This window comes from Miscanthus floridulus, unplaced genomic scaffold, assembly GCF_019320115.1.
Source record: "Miscanthus floridulus cultivar M001 unplaced genomic scaffold, ASM1932011v1 os_1428, whole genome shotgun sequence".
Lineage (NCBI taxonomy): Eukaryota > Viridiplantae > Streptophyta > Magnoliopsida > Poales > Poaceae > Miscanthus > Miscanthus floridulus.
In genome coordinates this window covers 1-17,054 of record NW_027097713.1, presented here as the reverse complement: position 1 = coordinate 17,054, position 17,054 = coordinate 1, and the positions used below count along the sequence as shown (strand labels likewise).

Sequence of the window (17,054 nt, the reverse complement as noted above, 5' to 3'; positions counted from 1 at the left end):
ACTCAGTGAGTGCACTTTTTCTTCGAAAAAGCGCATGTCACCAAAAGACTTCTTCAACACGGACCACTTCAAGACATTACGACAAAAAGAACCCGGAACGAGCCATATTCGAGTTCCTTTTGATAAAACTTCAACGAACAAACGGAGCAACTTCAAGACAAGACCCTCCAGCTACTTGTTCCAAATAGCAAGAGGCTCGGGGGCTACAACCAGATGGACATACTTTTTTCAAAAAAGCACTCACCACTCGAAGGTCCCAAGAAGCGCTACAAGGTTTCACTCCAGAAAGCACTCGGATGACGTTTTGTTACTACTCATCAAGACCTGAAAAAGCAAAACGAGACTTTCAGAGCTCAACCATGAAGTGCTCGGGGGGCTTGTCGATACGGGACCCACAGGATACCCCACAAAGGAAAGAGAAGATCTAGTCTAACTAGAATTCTTCCCTTGTAATCCTAGTAGTAGTACTATTCAGTAATCCTACTAGTAACTCTCATTATAAACTGACTAGGACTCTGACCTCCTGACTATATAAAGGAGGGCAGGGCTCCTGGACGAGAAGACGACAATTGTACAACGCAACATATCACAATCAATCCAACGCAAAGGCTAACGCCGACTGGACGTAAGGTTATTACTCGATCCACGATCGAGGGCCTGAACCAGGATAAATCGACTGTCTCTTGCATTAACCATCGAGTTCAGCATACGCCGAAGCCTGAACATACTGCCCCGGGTACCCCCGTGGCAGGCTATCGGTGGTGAAACATCGACAGCGTCCCCGGTCGGTTGGTCCCAGTCGGCTCCGGTTGCGCCAGTCGGAGAAGAGCAGTGAGCAGGGCTTTGGCGTACCCTCGGTTGGAGACGTGGGGTCGGAGTCAGAAGTAGCATTTTGGCCAGGCCTTCCGGTCGGAGAGGCCGTCCTAAGGCGGCTGGAGTTGGAGCGAGCGCTCCGGTCGGAGAGGTGGGCCGGAGTCGGAGAACGGGTGCCGCTCTTCCTCGGCCAGACCTTTCGGTCGGTGATTGGATCGCCCCTCTAGCCTATTGTTCAGATACTTGGGCGATCCCATGAGTTGCTCGCTGTCTGCTTGGGCTAAGCTTTTGTTGGGAAACTGGTCCACGAGGGACCTCGGGTTTATGAACCCGACACGCCTATTTGGGTTCAGACTCTTATTTCGGTTTAATATTCTTATATGATGATAGGTGTGACTTTGCTTATGGAAATCCTCAGGTGCGGACGTCCGTTCCATCGGACTAGGGAAAAAAGGACATTTCCCCGGACGGTCGTGTGTTCCTCACTGTTGCACTATGTCGCCCGCCCGCTGCTCGTCTTCTCTAGTGCAGGGGCGCCTCACCATGTCCTTCTCTAGCACGGGGGCACCTTGCTGTGGGAGGCCGCGGTTGCCTCCACCACGGGTGCTGCTCGCTGGGGGCACCGTACCCGCCCTATGGCTGGGGGCAGCGTTGCTGTCGGCCCGCTACCATCCTCCCCCTCCACCGTGACCTAGCGCTAGATGTCACCGTGCAGCGCTTTGCCCGCCCACCTGCCAGGTTTTGCTGAAAGCGCATGCATGTTAGAAGTGTATGTTTCAAGTGTTTCAGATGTTTCAAATGTATGTTGCAAGTGTGTTCATATGGATGTTGCAAAAGTAGATCGGGATGCTGCATACGTTGCAATGACTATACACGTATGTTACAGGCGTCTGTTCCAAATGTTTCATCTGTTTTCAGACATATGTTGCAAGTGTTTTATCTGGATGTTGCATATGTTTTGCAATGGCCTTTAAGTGTTTTTATGTATTTTGCAAGTGTTTCAGACTTATATTGTAAGTGTTTTAGCTGTTTCACACATATGCTGCAATTGCAAGTGTTTCATCTAGAAGTTGTAAAAGTAGATCTGGTATTGCACATGTTGTCATAGGACCCACATGCCATAGTAGCCTCCTACTGCAGTTGCTGGTGCGTCGTTGTGCATGCGTGTGGGAAGCGGAGGGGGCGTGAGTGGTTCCTGCGTGTGGTCTGGCGGTGCAGGCAACTTCTTGGTGATGCAGGCCCCGCGTGAGCGCGCGAACGTAGCATGGCGGAGTGTAGACGCGGACGTCCAGACGTCCGGGTGCCAGCACTACCGCTTTGCTTATGCCGACTCAGTATGTCAAATTGTAGAAGCTGGCTAAAATTTAGCAGGTGCTGAAGAAGAGTGAGACGGTGGACGTGTGAAATAGAGAGTTGATTTCTCTAAGTCATCCATGTTGTTTTGAGATTTATGACAGGTGGATATCCCGTTCGCTTGTGAGCCTGGCTTATCAGCTATGATATAGTATTATTTTTCTCTCAAAATAAATCAACGAAAAGTATTTTCAGCCTGCTTTGTCAGCTAAACGAACAGAGCCGTAGTTAGTTAGTACGTACTTAAGTGGAGAAATATTACATGAAGATTCGTGCTGTAGAGAGAGGGAGAGAGATCAATGGTCAGTGCGGTCACACGCCCAGGCCTTTCAGCTTGAAGCAGTCGAGGAGTCGAGGTTCCCTCCCTCCCTCCGTTCTTCGTTTCAGACTTTCAGTTGAGGCCGAGGCGCTGGTCCAGAAGCATCACCGCGAGCAGCTCGTCCCCCATCTCGCATGCGTGGCAAATCGAATAAGGAGGTGGCCGCCTGGGCGGTGGCGCGGCTAGTATCTACTGTGCTGGATGCGCGTAAGTGGGGGCGGCCAGCCGCAACCGCGGCCAGCGGACATGCGACCAACTCGGCAAGTCCTGTAGGCTGTAGCCTGCACAGTCCTACAGAGAAGCAGGTGCTCCTTCCTTGTTTGTTTTCCTTCAGCTCTCTTTTAATTTGTCTTCAGATGACTGAGTTTCTGACGTGAATGCTCTCTGCCTGAATGTCTTGTGAAGTTATTGTTTGGCCAATGCCTTTGCTCACCAATATATAGTAGATCTCTATCATTATGCTAGTTGCTAGGATGTACAACGATAAATTAGCTCAAATTTGAGTAGCTCATCCATACTAATGCTTTATGATCTTGTTTCGTGTGGGAGACATGCTGTGAGATCTAAGCTAGTGGAATATACAACTTCGACATTTTCTTTGTTTTGCTTGTCAAAACTAGATGCATATCCTATTTCAGTTCTTATTGTACCAATGACATCGTTGATGTTCATACTTGCCTTGTGCAGGAGAATTGTAAGATGTAGTGCAAGTGATGAAATTAACTGAGTATTGTAAGATGCAGTGCAAGTGATGAAATTAACTGAGTGTTACAAAATAAGGTATTCCTGTTAACTGAACTAGTCCATCAATCCATTTCACCGGAGCCACGGGACCACGATCCTGAGCACACCTTACACCATTTCACTAAATTTATCACAACCAGATAGAGATTATACTATACTTAAATGGGTATTGTGCTAGGAAATAAACAGACAGAAGAAGTAAAGATAATATTTTAAGCAATGCTAGAGCACATGATTGATGAGCTATTACTGTATAATATAGCACAACGGTACATTAATAAGATGTCAAATGTGTGCACAAACATTGCACTTATTACACAAAACCATCTATGTAGCCTGATGGTTGACACAGACAATAAACATAGGCACTCGGTGTAAATCTGTGAGCATAGGCACAGCCATTATGCTCAACCACAAACACAAGGCACTCAGTTCAAACATGTGCAGCACACAAACGTGCATGCAGGCGCAGCAGACAGAAACTAATAGACAAGCAGAGCAAAGGCAAATAGGAATTAATCGACACAAACCACACCATGGGATCAAAGGAGAGGCTTCTCCAGAATCAAGCTTGTTTCTAGCAGCAGAATAGTGAGAACCTTGCAGCGTCGTCGCCGTCCTCTTGTTCATCTCTTTTTGCTTAGTCTTCCTTTTCTGGTCCATTAAGTTTAAGACTAGGATTGTTTTTATGTTTTTCAATGGCCTTCCTCACCTCATCAGGGACTTGTGCACCGTTGAACTCGAGCTCCTTCAATCTGGGAAGTTCGTCGATGCCGGAGAGACATGTGCTAGAGGACCAGACAACCTTCTCGAGCCTAGGAGCAGATCCGCTGGTGAAGACGATGTTGGTGATGGCTGAGCAGTTAACAACAAGAAGGTTGAGCCATAAGAACTCATCTTTTTTAAATATAATCTTGTTGTGTCTTCCACCAAAAGACTTGTCCAAGAGCACAAGACAGCGTATATTTGGATTCTTGGTGAGGATTTGTAGAGCATCAGGCCCTATTTCTGTACCACGAAGAGTCAACTTGGCTATTTGTGCGGCATTGTCAAATGATGATAGCAACCTGCCACAGAAGCTGTTGTTCAACTCAAGCTCTTCCAATTTTGGAAGCCGGTCAAGTCCAGAAATAGAACCTGCGCTGGTGAAAGACAGAACCATCTTCTCAAGTTCACAGGCTGATCCTTCCTCAAAAGTGATTTTAGTCAAGTCCGAGCCCTCAACGAGAAGATACTTAAGACATGAATTCTTCCTTCTTGAAGGTGAGCATGAGCTTGTGCTCGGTATTGGTGCATGTAATGTCTTGGAGCCTGACACACCGTAACATTGGCAGCTTCGCAAGGACGACTTCCAGATCATCTTGGTTCACCACCTTGGCAAATTTGTTGTCACAACCATTTACGAACAATGGAAGAAGACGCCCCTTGTGCATGGTTCCCCTGATGCTTAGACTAAGAATCTTGGGGTTGTTTTTTAAGAGAGAGCCAATGTTATGAGGTAACTCATCTGCACTAGGAGGAGTACCCGCCTTGCATGGTGTGGGTGTGGCTACAGGATTAGTAGTGATTGACAGAGAACGGAGGCACTCATGCAGGTCACTGACCGTCTGAAGCAAATTCTTAAGGTGACTATCCTTATCGTTGATGACCACACCTAGCTTCCTCAGCTGCCATAGCTTTCCAATATCTTTTAAGTCATGACTGCGCTGGGCCTTGACATTAGATAGTACCTCCATGTTTACCATTTTGTCGATCCCGTGAGGAATCCGGCCACTAGAGCCAAAATCGCTTGGATTATTATTCAGATCGATGTGACCAACAAGCAGACGCTTCAGCTTCAAGAGCAGGATATTTGCTGTTGCATGTGGAGGCACCTTAGTTTGTCGGATATCCAATACCTCCAGCTCACGGAGATTGTTGATTTTACTGGGCAGCTGAGTAACAGCTGTTCCTCTTAGGCTAAGATACTTGAGCAATAACATCTTGCTACAGATGTCCTCGAGGTAGCGTTGGTTCTTCCCACCAAAGCACTTACAACCTTCTAGATCTAGCACCTTGAGCAGACGTGTCTCCACTCGAGATGATTTAGAGAGCCTCCGGAAGAATCCATCAATTTTGTCAGAGCTGCAGAGTTGCAGATCATTGAAAATGGAGAAGTGGCGAGCCAAGTGATGTGACAGACATGTCTCCAAAATATGTTGTTTTCTGGCCATCTTGGTAATGAATCCATGGACTAGATCACTTACCACGCAGCTCTTGATGTCATGTGCGGGCGGGTGTACGCCCGGCGCAGGCGCGCCCGCGACATTCGCAGGGCGGCCGAGCGCGCGGCCCAGGCGCGAAACGCGCCCAGCGAGGCCGGTCATGCGTGACGTGGCTAGGAGGCCTCAGTTGGAAAGTTATCAGGATTAGTTTCCTTATTATTATTAGCATCTATTTGTTACCTTAAGAGTAGGAGTTGGTTTTCCTTTTGTTGGCAGCCGCAAGGCTATATATATATTATTGTAACCGGACTTGAGGGAATTTAAGCAAGATTATTATCCTATCTCCCATCTAATCTCAAGCCTGCGGTAGAGGGGCATAACCTCACCGGAGAAGACGGCCGAAGGCTACGAGCTTCGTAGCCGAGGCCCTGCGCGTCGAGGGTTCGACGCCCTTGACAGCCTGGTATCAGTGGTCAGCCGCTCATCCTCTTCGCGTTCACAGCCCGCCGCGCCAGCACCCTCCCGCCACCAGCCGCCGCCCACCAACAGCCCACCCTCCGCGCCCAGTCAGTCGCCGACCATGGCCGAGCCTTCCCTGACCGATCTCTTCAACGAGATGAAGAAGGTGTCCGCCAAGATCTCCACCCTGGAGGCCGATGTCGCCTCACTCAAGGAGAAGGCGCCCACGGCTGAGAGCTCCGACAACCGGCGCGCCAACAATCAGCGCGATCTCGAGTTCCATCCGAAGCACAAGAAGTGGGATTTTCCCCACTATGATGGCACGTCCGACCCCATGCCGTTCCTCCACAAGTGCGAGGCGTACTTCCGGCAACATCTCACCATGCCGGAGGAGCGCGTGCGCATGGCGGCCTACCACTTGGACGACGCCGCACAGCTGTGGTTCATCCAGCTGCAGGAGGACGAAGGCACGCCGTCCTGGGGGAATTTCAAGGATCTCCTGGACCTGCGCTTCGGTCCCCCCCTGCGCTCGGCCCCCATGTTTGAGTTGGCGCAGTGCCGCCGCTCCGGCGCCGTGGAGGAGTATGCCAACCGGTTCCAGGCCTTGATCCCTCGCGCTGGCCGGCTCGACGAGGCGCAGCGAGTCCAACTCTTCACCGGCGGCCTCGGACCTCCGCTCAGCAACGCCGTCCGGATCCATCATCCGGACACCCTCGTCGCCGCTATCAGCCTCGCCCGCCAGGTCGAATTGATGGAGCTGGACCGACCGACGCTTCCTCCCCCGAGAGCAGGCGCGCGCGGGCCACCACCGCCTCCACCGGCCGCGGCCAGAGCCGGCCTGCCGGGCCCGCCGCCCCTCCTGACTCTCCCTGCACCGCCGGCGGCTGCGCAGCCGGGCCGACCCGAGGGCTCCCAGCGCCGTCTTACGCAGGAGGAGATGGCCGACCGCCGTCGCCTCGGTTTGTGTTTCAACTGCAATGAGAGGTACACCCGTGGCCATAACCGCTTCTGCAGGCGCATCTTCTTCGTCGAAGGGGTCGAACTGGAAGCAGAGGGCGAGGACGCCGCCGTCGTGGACAACGCCGCGGCGCCCTGTTTCTCCCTGCAGGCGCTGGCGGGGGTGCCGATGGCGGGCACCATGCAGATCACGGTGGGCCTAGGGTCCCTTAGGCTCGTGGCTCTCCTCGACTCGGGCAGCACGCACAACTACATCGCGGAAGACGCAGCAAGGCGCTCCGGCCTGCCCCTCCACCAGCGCCCCCGCCTTACGGCGCTGGTCGCCAACGGGGAGCGCGTCGCGTGCGCGGGCGTCCTCCGCGCCGCGCCCCTGCGCGTCGACGGCGAGTCGTTCCCGGCCGACCTCTACGTCATGCCGTTGGCAGGGTACGACATCGTCCTCGGCACACACTGGCTCGGCGCGCTCGGGGCCGTCGTCTGGGACCTCAGCCGCCAGCGCCTGTCGTTTCAGCGCCGCGGCCGCACTTTCTCCTAGACTAGCGTCGCCCCACCGTCGTCTCCGGCACTGCGCGCGACACTCGACACCGACTCCCTCCTCGAGACGCTGCTGCTCGCGTACGGGGGGGTCTTCGCCGACCCGACCGGTCTGCCCCCTGTGCGCGCGCACGACCATCGCATCATGCTCAAGCCAGACGCGCAACCGGTGGCCGTCCGACCCTACCGGTACCCGGCGGCCCACAAGGATGAACTGGAACGCCAGTGCGCCGCCATGATGGAGCAGGGCATCGTCCGCCAGAGCGACTCCCCATTCTCGTCGCCCGTCCTCCTCGTCAAGAAACCGGACGGGTCGTGGCGTTTCTGCGTCGACTACAGGGCGCTGAACGCGCGGACAGTCAAGGATGCTTTTCCCATCCCGGTGGTCGACGAGCTCCTCGACGAGCTCCACGGGGCTCAGTTCTTCTCCAAGCTGGACCTGCGCTCGGGCTATCACCAAGTCCGCATGCGCCCAGAGGACATCCACAAGACGGCGTTCCGCACCCATGACGGCTTGTACGAGTTCCTGGTCATGGCGTTCGGTCTGTGCAACGCCCCGGCGACCTTTCAAGCCCTGATGAATGATGTGCTCCGGCCGTTCCTCCGCCGCTTCGTTCTGGTATTTTTTGACGATATTTTGATTTATAGCACGACGTGGGCGGACCATCTGCGACACCTCCGGACCGTCCTCGATACACTCCGCCGCCACCAGTTGTTCGTCAAGCGGTCCAAGTGCTCCTTCGGGGCGCCCAGCGTGGCATACCTCGACCACATCATCTCGGCGGCTGGGGTGGCCATGGACCCGGCGAAGGTCCAGGCGATCGTTGACTGGCCCACGCCTCGCTCCCCCCGGGCGGTGCGCGGCTTCCTCGGCCTCGCCGGATACTACCGCAAGTTCGTCCACAATTATGGGACAATTGCGGCACCGCTGACGGGCCTGCTCAAGAAGGATGGCTTCTCGTGGGACGACTCCACCGCAGCGGCGTTCGCGGCTCTCAAGGCCGCTGTGACGACGGCGCCCGTGCTCGCCATGCCCGACTTCGACAAGCTCTTCATCGTCGAGTGTGACGCCTCTACGTCCGGGTTCGGCGCCGTGCTGGTCCAGGAGGGCCACCCCGTCGCGTTCTTCAGCCGGCCGGTGGCGCCCCGCCACTCCTCGCTCGCCGCATACGAGCGCGAACTGATCGGGCTGGTCCAGGCGGTCCGGCACTGGTGGCCGTACCTTTGGGGGCGGCGCTTCATAGTCCAGACAGATCACTACAGCCTCAAGTACCTCCTCGACCAGCGCCTCGCTACGATCCCCCAGCATCATTGGGTCGGCAAGCTCCTCGGGTTCGATTTCTCGGTGGAATACCGGTCAGGCGCCACCAACGTCGTCGCCGACGCTCTCTCGCGGCGCGATCAGGAGGACGGGTCGCTGCTGGCCATATCCGCTCCTCGCTTTGACTTTGTCGACCGTCTCCGTCACGCCCAGGCCACGGATCCGGCCTTGGTCGCCATGCATGACGAGCTACGGTCGGGCGCCCGTTCTGCGCCGTGGGCGCTGGTGGATGGCATGGTCGCCCATGCAGGGCGCCTGTACATCCCGCCGGCGTCGCCGCTGCTGCAGGAGATTGTGGCCGCCGTCCACAATGACGGTCACGAAGGGATCCACCGCACCCTCCATCGCCTCCGCCGCGACTTTCATTTTCCCAACATGCGTGCTTTGGTGCAGGAATTCGTCAAGGCCTGCGTCACCTGCCAGCAGTACAAGGCTGACCACCTGCAGCCGGCCGGCCTGCTGCAGCCGCTGCCGGTGCCATCGGCGGTCTGGGCCGACCTTGGCATCGACTTCATCGAGGCGCTTCCCAAGGTCCAGGGCAAGACGGTCATCCTCTCCGTGGTGGATCGCTTCAGCAAGTACTGCCATTTTATTCCTTTGGCACATCCCTACACTGCCGAGTCCGTCGCCAACGCCTTCTTCGCCGACATCGTCCGCCTCCACGGGGTGCCGCAGTCCATCACGTCGGACCGCGACCCAGTCTTCACATCGGCGTTCTGGCAGGAGCTCATGCGCCTCACAGGGACAAAGCTATACATGTCCTCCGCCTTCCACCCACAGACGGACGGCCAGACGGAGGCCGCCAATCGGGTCATCGTCATGTACCTGCGCTGTTTCACCGGCGATCGCCCCCGCCAGTGGATCCGGTGGCTGCCGTGGGCGGAGTACACCTACAACACCGCCTATCAGTCGTCCCTGCGTGAGACCCCATTCCACGTGGTTTACGGCAGAGACCCGCCGACCATTCGGTCCTACGAGCAGGGCGAAGCTCGGGTCGCGGCCGTCGCTCAAGAGATGGAGGAGAGGGCCGCCTTCCTGGACGACATTCGTGTCCGTCTAGAGCAGGCCCAGGCGGTCCAGAAGCGCGTCTACGATCAGCATCATCGTCGCGTCGTCTTCACCATTGGGGACTGGGCGCTGCTGCGTCTCCGGCAGCGTCCTGCTGCGTCCATGCCCCGTGCGGTGCGTGGCAAGCTGAAGCCGCGCTTCGTTGGCCCGTATAAGGTCACCGAGGTCATCAATGAGGCGGCCGTGCGCCTGGAGCTACCACCGGATGCCCGTCTCCACGATGTGTTCCACGTGGGCGTCCTCAAGAAGTTTGTGGGGTTACCGCCAGCTGCTCCACCGGCGTTGCCGCCCCTCTCCAACGGTGCCGTCGTGCCTACGCCATCGCGGGTGACCCAGGGCCGCCTGGCTCGTGGAGTTCGCCAAGTCCTCGTCGAATGGGAGGGTCACGACCCCGCTGCAGCCTCCTGGGAAGACCTCGACGATTTCCGCACTCGGTTTCCTTCGTTTCAGCTCGAGGACGAGCTGGACTTCGAGGCGGGGAGAGATGTCATGTGCGGGCGGGTGTACGCCCGGCGCAGGCGCGCCCGCGACATTCGCAGGGCGGCCGAGCGCGCGGCCCAGGCGCGAAACGCGCCCAGCGAGGCCGGTCATGCGTGACGTGGCTAGGAGGCCTCAGTTGGAAAGTTATCAGGATTAGTTTCCTTATTATTATTAGCATCTATTTGTTACCTTAAGAGTAGGAGTTGGTTTTCCTTTTGTTGGCAGCCGCAAGGCTATATATATATTATTGTAACCGGACTTGAGGGAATTTAAGCAAGATTATTATCCTATCTCCCATCTAATCTCAAACCTGCGGTAGAGGGGCATAACCTCACCGGAGAAGACGGCCGAAGGCTACGAGCTTCGTAGCCGAGGCCCTGCGCGTCGAGGGTTCGACGCCCTTGACACTTGACCTTTCCTGCAGCACCAGTTTCAGCAGGATCAACAAGGCACCGGCTGATGAGCTCATCAAAACATCGGTTGGCCTGGCGCACAGAACTGGGCCAACCTTCCTTGCATATCAGGCCTTCTGCTACCCACCGTCCAATCAAGGTTGACCGCCTGATCTTGTATCCTGGAGGGAAGATAGCTAGGTACAGCAAGCAGGACTTGTATTCTTTAGGCATATCGGTGTAAGAGAACATGAACATCTTCCTAGCAATGATATCTGATGATGATTTTGGTGAAGCCTGTAATAAGTTCTTATGCAGCTTGTTTAGCTCCTCATTGCTCCTCTTGGGATTAACGTTCAAAGCATGAGTAAAGATCTTCATGCAATTCCTACCAGCCTAATATATCATCCAAACTTCATCAAGAGGCACCAGTCTAGGCTAACAACTAACAAGTAATGCATAGAACTACAAATTATCTACGTATTAGCTATATACTAATCTTCAGGATCTTTATATTGTACCCAAACACACAGTTTTAGGTCCCGTAGTTGTCGTGGAGGCACAAGGGTCATATGACATGAAAAAATAGTAGCTAGTAATTAGGTGGTATGATAACGGGAAATTTACACCACTGCTGGATTCAGAAACATAGGTGCAGATGTTGGTTCTCAATCACTCTCCCGTCACAAAATGAAAATGGTAAGCCTACTCCAGTACAAGACCACGGCGAGATCTCTAGGCCATGGTCCTTCAATTGGCATCTGATCTAGTTCAAACTGAAATTTGTAAACAGAAAAATCTACCATGTACCAAGTACTACTAATCATGAAGTGGCTTCAAGCCTTCAACCTAAAAACTGAGGCTCATTAACAGCACCTTATTAGTCAGTTACTCCGTTTAAACACCGGAATCAGATCTCAGATCAAAGACTAATTTGAAATGCACTGCAATATGACACCAAACAATACTGGAGGATTTTAACAGGCTATGCAACATGTTACACCACCTAACATAAATTCATACTCTAAACTCCAAACGAAGACTCGTCTCACACAACTGACAAATTGAGCAGAAGCATTCATCACCAAACCTTACATTTTGTCAGAGATAACGCCAGAAATGGCACCGGGGAACAGCGCAGCTGCAGTGGTAGAGGCAAGGCGCGCGGCCATCTGCTCCCTGCCAATCCCACACCGCACGAACTCATCCTCCCCGAAAACGGAATGGATCCCTTCAACCACTGCAGTGGTAGAGGCACGGCGGCTCGACAAAGGCAGGAGATCGGAGGGGCGCGCTAGCTACTCACCGGACGCGAGGGGGAAGAGGATGAGGAAGGCGCGGCGGAACCGGAGGAAGGGCGCGGTGCCCACATCGAAGGGGGAAGAGGACCCGGTGGCGTGCGCCTGCTCTTCTTCTTCCTCGCCTTCGGCGACATGGGCCTGCTCCTTGCCTCTTTCTTCGGCTTCCGGCAATCTTTGGCCTAGACGCCTAGTGGATGCTGCAGTTCAGGCATTTGTCGTTTGTCCTCTCCTGGGATTTTCCGGCCGGAGCACTCACGACTCTTGCCATCACAGCCACCTCCGCCTCCGCCTCCGCCGCCGCGCCGGGTCTTACCGCGCTTCTTGTTGGCGCTGCCGGAGGAGTTGCCGGAGCTTTCTCCACTCTAGAGAAGTTTGAGCCGGGCCATCCACTCCTCCGTGAGGAGCAGACGGCCTTGCTTGTCGACGGTTGAAGATGATGTCGCTGCCGGCTTCTTCTTCCGCTGCTCGATGGCGCGTAGGCGCCCGGTCACCTCCTCGATGGAGAGGTTTTCGTGTTGACGTCGAGCAGCGTCTCGATCGAGTAAGCGATCTGTTCCGGTGTTCAGGGACTACCTGGAGGTGGAGCATCTTCTTGACGACGTCCGCGTCGTCCATGTCGATGCCGACGATGCGGATGATGTTGTTGGCGAGGCCGGTGATCCGGAGGGAGAAGTCGTTGACATTCTCGCCCTCCTTGAAGGTGATCTCGCCGAACTCCTTCAGAAGCTGCCTTGCCGTGGCTTCGCGGACGCGATCGATGCCAACGCACACGCTCTTCAGTTCTTCACCGCCTCCAAAGCCGAACGCGCGGTGCGCTTACGAGAGAGCGAGGAGTGCATCTCTGGGGGAACCGAGTGCAGGCTGGCGGCCATGGCCAGTCTGTCGTCGCGATGGCTTGCCAGATTCCAGCTGCCTCCATGTCCACTTTCATCAGCAGCGCGTGAGCATGGGGTACTGGACTAGCCCGGTCTCCTTGATGATGCGCTCGACGATGATCCCTCCGCGACGTCCGTGGCGCGGACCAGGCGATTGCGACACCCGGCCCCCGGCGGCACGGCGGCGGCGAGTGAGAGCGATTCGATCCGAGGATCGGCGCTGATCGGAGAAGGAGTGGACGGACATCGTGTCACACCCAGAACGCTAACCGATCTGATACCAATTGTTGGAGCTCGCCGGAAGTTTCTCACCGCCGGCGAACTATGAGAGACGCACTCAGAAAACTCAGATGAACTCAGCAGGTTTGGTGCTGTCAACTGGCAGCGTTTTTCAGTTTATCGATTGCAATATATTATAAAGGAAAATACAAAGGACCTGAATGCGCGGCACGAGCGCCACTACGATCGTGCCATCCCACGACCGCACAAGAGCCGCGCAGGACTCGGACGTGCCTCCGCATGAACCAGCACGCGTCAGGCTTACAACTCTGAATAAGAACTAGACTGACGAAACTGACGAAACTGAAACTAAGACAGACTCTGAAAACCAGGATGACGGTGAACAGTTGGAGTAGATCAACACAGAACACAAACAAACGCGCAGGCATAGCAGACAGAAACAAATGGACAAGCAGAACAAACCGGAATTTATCCACACTATCACACACAAATCACACCATGGGATCAAACGAGAGGCTTCTCCATGTCAAACTTGATTCTTCCAGCAGAACAGTGAGAACCATGCAGCATCTTCGTCGTCCTCTTGTTCGTCTCCTTTTGCTTGGTCTTGGATTTCTGGTTTATTATGCTTGAGATTAGGTTTGTTTTTATGATTTTCACTGGCTTCTTTCACCACTTCAGGGACAAGGTCACCGTTGAACTCGAGTTCCATCAATTTTGGCAGGTTGTCGATACCAGAAAGAGACGTGGATGAGGACCAGACGATTTTCTCGAGCTTAGGAGCAGATCCGCTGGTGAAGACAACCTCGGTGGTGGCAGCGCAGTCAACAGTAAGAAGTTTGAGCTTCCGGAACTCACCTTTGTTGAAGGTAATGTTCTGGGTTTCTTGATCGCCATGCTCAAGCGACGTACTGACAATTGTCAGCTTGGCCATTGTCTGTTTGCCATTGTTAAATGATGATAGCAACGTATCGTTCTTCTTCTTGTTGCTGATGCTCATACTCAACTCGACCTCTTCCAATTTTTCAAGACCGTCAACTCCAGAAACAGACTCTATGTTGGTGAGAGACAAAGCCATCTTCTCAAGCATACAGGCTGCTTCTTCCTTAAAGCTAATTTTAGTGAAGCTGGATCCCTCAACAAGAAGGTACTTGAGATGTTTGAATTCATCCTCCTCGAAGATGAGTGACTCTATGTCTGTGAATTCAATGTGGCGGAGCCTGATGAACTGTAATTTAGGCAGCTTGGCAAGGACCTTAAGATTGACCTGGTACAGTGAGGTGCTACTCAAAGTAAGCTTGACAAGGTTGTTATTAACATCTTTGATGAACAATGGAAGAAGATGCCCCTTCTGTGTGGTTCCGCTGATGCTTAGACTCTCAAGAAGCTTGGGACGATGTTTGAGTGCTGTTGGCAACTTTTGACTGGAAGGAGTACCCTTGCTTCTAGCTGTAGGAATAGTGATTGACAGAGAACACAGGCACTCGTGTAGATCACTGATTGCTCGAAGCAAATTCTTGAGGCAACTGAAGTTGTCATCGACAACCACTCCGAGCTTCCTTAGCTGCCAAAGCTTTCCAATATCTTTCAAATCTCGACTGCTCTGGGCCTTAACACTAGATAGTACCTCCATGTTTACCATTTTCTCAATCTTATGAGGAATCTGGACAGAACTACTTGGAGTCTGATCAGTGTGACCAGCAAGCAGACGCTTCAGCTTCAGGAGCAGGACATCCGTTGTGGCATTCATAGGCACATTGGTCTGTCGGATATCCAATACCTCCAGCTCACGGAGATTGTTTATTTTACTAGGCAGCTGAGTAACATCTGTTCCTCTTAGGCTCAAATACTTGAGCAATAACATCTTGCTACAGATGTCCTCGAGGTAGCGTTGGTTCTTCCCACCAAAGCACTGACAACCTTCTAAATCTAGCACCTTGAGCAGGGACACTCGAGATGATTTAGAGAGCCTCTGGAAGAATCCATCAATTTTGTCAGAGCTGCGGAGTTGCAGATCATTGAAAATGGAGAAGTGGCGAGCCAAGTGACGTGACAGACGTGTCTCCACAATATGTTGTTTTCTGGCTATCTTGGTAATGAATCCATGAACTAGATCACCTACCACGCAGCTCTTGACCTTTCCTGCAGCACCAGTATCCGCAGGATCAGCAAGGTACCGGTTGATGAGCTCATCAAAACATCGGTTGGCCCAGTGCACAGAACTGGGCCAATCTTCCTTGAATATCAGGCCTTCTGCTACCCACCGTCCAATCAAAGTTGACCGCCTGATCTTGTATCCTGGAGGGAAGATAGCTAGGTACAGCAAACAGGACTTGTATTCTTTAGGCATATCGGTGTAAGAGAACTTGAACATCTTCTTAGCAATGATGTTGGATGATTTTGGTGAAGCCTGTAGTAAGTTCTTATGCAGCTTGTTTAACTCCTCATTGCTCCTCTTGGGGTTAACGTACAAAGCATGAGTGAAGATCTTCATGCAGAATTCATTTGGCTCACACTGCTCCAGGATGTTGCGAAAAATCTTGGTGTCGTAGTTCTCTTCATCCTTCTGCTGCTTAATAATCTTGAGCACTGTATCATAGTAGAGACCAGCAAGAGAATAGTCTATAGGTTCACTCTGTGGGTGGGAATATTCTTTTGCTTGCTGGATGTCCTTTGCGGTGGTTACGATCAGTACATCAGCGCTGCATGCTAACAGGCTCAAAGCATTTCTGGTATCCTCCCATCTGGGTAGATCCACCGTCTCATCGATTTTGAGGATAAAGAGGGGACACTTCTTCTTCAATTGACGTTTAATATCATCCACGAGCCCTTTGATCTTCAGCTGCTCTTTGAATTCATGCTTGATTTTATCCATTTTCTGGTCCACTATTTCTGTGAAAATGTCTTCTGTGTTTTGAGCTGTATCTTGTATTTTGTCATGTTTGCCTTCCTGCGGCTCAAGTAAGATCTCTTCCTTTGACTCGTCGATCATTTGTTTGATTTGATCCTCTTCTGTAGCTTGCTTAGATGTGGGTTTGTTGCTAGTGATGGTCTTCGGGAACACTTGCCGCAGGATGTGTACATACTGATCTTTATGGAGATAAATCGGGGCTATCTGCTGCTCTTCTTCTTCACTGTCGTCGTCATCATAACTGTCGTCGTCGTCGTCATCCTCCTCCTCCTCCTCATCTCCTCCTCCGTATTCTTCTTCTAATATTTCTTCCCGACCTCCTCCCCCATGCTCTTCTAATATTTCTCCTCTTCCTCCTCCACGTTCTTCTACTATGTCTCCCCCACCTCCATCTCCACCTTGTTCTTCTACTATTTCTTTTCCTCCACATTTTTCTTCTACTGTTTCTTTTCCTGCTCCTTCACAATCTTCTTCTTTTACTTCTTCGTTTTCTACTATTCTCCCAGCCCCCCCTTCGCCACCTCCTCCTTGTTCTTCTACTATGTCTCCCCCACCTCTATCTCTACCTTCTTCTTCTGTCATTTCTTTTTCTCCACATTCTTCTTCTACTATTTCTTTTTCTGCTCCTTCACAATCTTCTTCTTGTATTGCTTCATTTTCTACTCCTCTCCCAACTCCCCCTTCGCCTCCTCCTCCTCCTTGTTCATCTTCTTCCATACGCTCCTTAAGCTTCTCGGCTATTTTGGTGATGGTTTTATCTGATGCTGATAATTTAGGCATGTCTTTGTTCTTCAATTGGTCTTGTTGAGACGCAGCCGCAGATGTCTGGAACAGCATCCTAAGAAGTACATGTACGTCTGGGTCCTGCTGATCCATTGCCTTCTTCTTTTGTTGTCCCTTCGGTGGTCGGGTTTGAATATCACTCTTGATCTTGTCAAGCTTTTCATAAACCTTCATCCTTTTTAAGTTTTCCTTGATTCTATTGAGCACCCTTTTTTTTTCACAGTAAATATGGATCTTTCTGAAGTAAACTTGCCAGGATTCTAGATCCTCCTCCTCCTCCTCGCCTTGATCTGTGCCTTG

The 17,054-nt window shown here is 52.8% G+C and overlaps 1 pseudogene; it reads right to left on the bottom strand.

Annotated features, from left to right (window-relative positions):
* Positions 1-3,869: 3,869 nt before the first annotated feature.
* LOC136534028 (disease resistance protein Pik-2-like) lies at positions 3,870-16,445 on the bottom strand (annotated as a pseudogene).
* Positions 16,446-17,054: the final 609 nt, after the last annotated feature.